Below are 1,259 nucleotides of genomic sequence, written 5' to 3'. Positions count from 1 at the left end.
TTAAGGAGTTAGAAGAGACATAATACTTAGCTTCATGGCTACTTTAGAGTTCTACATCTCTTAAAGATGAAAAGCAAAATTGGACAATATGTATAAAATACTTCCAATACAAAATGAACAGGAAGCTTTAGCAATACTTATTTGGAAAACTCCTGTTTTTTTGTTTTGTTTTGTTTTTTTAAATTTTTGGTTGGTTGGCAATGTTGGCTTCCTCTTAAACAGAATCACAAAAATATTATTTTAATCAAATCCAAGAAGCATTTATTAAGTGCATCTGTGTGCAGTATTCTGGAATTTTACTACATTGGAAAGAGTGCTTAATTTTGATAGAAAGGACCTAGATTTAGCTATTAGTTCCATCATTTTCTAGTTTTGTATGGTTTGGGGCAAGTTACTTCAACTCTCTTGGTTTCAGTTTCTTCAACTGTAGAATTAAAAGCTTGGATAGAATATTCCAAAGCCTTTTCAACTTAAAATATATGATTCAATGATTCTAAAATATAAATATAAAGGGAAAAAAAGGCCCATGAAACAACACATAAGCATGTAAGTGTGAACTTTTAAGAAGTACAATGAAATGTAAAGGTCAGACTTTTTCAGTTATACATTAATTATTTCATATTTTAGAATTGTTTTGAGGTTTGAATTGTTCAGTTGCATATGAAAAAGTCAAAGAAGAGAATAAACTTGCAGGCTTCCCTAAAATAGTTGTCTTCAGGAATTCATTTATCTAAGACTCCAAAAACAAATTTGAGAAATAGATTTTGGCAATCACTATAAATAAAGATGACATATTAATTGAACACACTTATGAATCAGAAAAAATTGTTGAATAAGAAAAGCTCTATGACTCTAGTCTCTTGCCCAGAGGAGACAAATTCCATAGCTGAAGCCTAGGGAAATCAAAATGAGAGGCTACATAGTCTGCAGTTGTGAAATATAAAACCTTTCAAGAATTTGTGTGACATCCTTATGCAAGGGCCTTCCTAATCTTCTCTATATTGTGCCAATTTTAGTAAATGTACTGTTGATGCAACAACAACAATCTGCAATTATGAAAGAGGACAATAGAATTCCAGCTGAAAAGTGTATTGTGATGCAGTTGAAAAACACTGTAAAACTCCAATGGAAAGAACACAGTAAAACATTAAAAGAATATCAATGTGGTTGAGAAAAGTTTCCCACCAAAGACTAAGCTGGAGAATGCCCAGAAAATCAATCAGCAGAGATTCCATGCATTTTGAAGAACTACTGTCTGA

The 1,259-nt window shown here is 31.6% G+C and overlaps 1 non-coding gene across 1 annotated transcript; it reads right to left on the bottom strand.

Moving 5' to 3' along the window:
• Positions 1–933: 933 nt before the first annotated feature.
• Positions 934–1,040, bottom strand: LOC111719321. The gene has a single exon (XR_002769508.1). It is a non-coding gene; the product is annotated as a U6 spliceosomal RNA (small nuclear RNA).
• Between the last annotated feature and the right edge of the window lie 219 nt (positions 1,041–1,259).

Source organism: Sarcophilus harrisii, chromosome 1, assembly GCF_902635505.1.
Source record: "Sarcophilus harrisii chromosome 1, mSarHar1.11, whole genome shotgun sequence".
In the NCBI taxonomy this organism is placed as follows: domain Eukaryota; kingdom Metazoa; phylum Chordata; class Mammalia; order Dasyuromorphia; family Dasyuridae; genus Sarcophilus; species Sarcophilus harrisii.
Note: the sequence above shows the minus strand (reverse complement) of the source record. Positions and strands in the feature narration are given on the sequence as shown.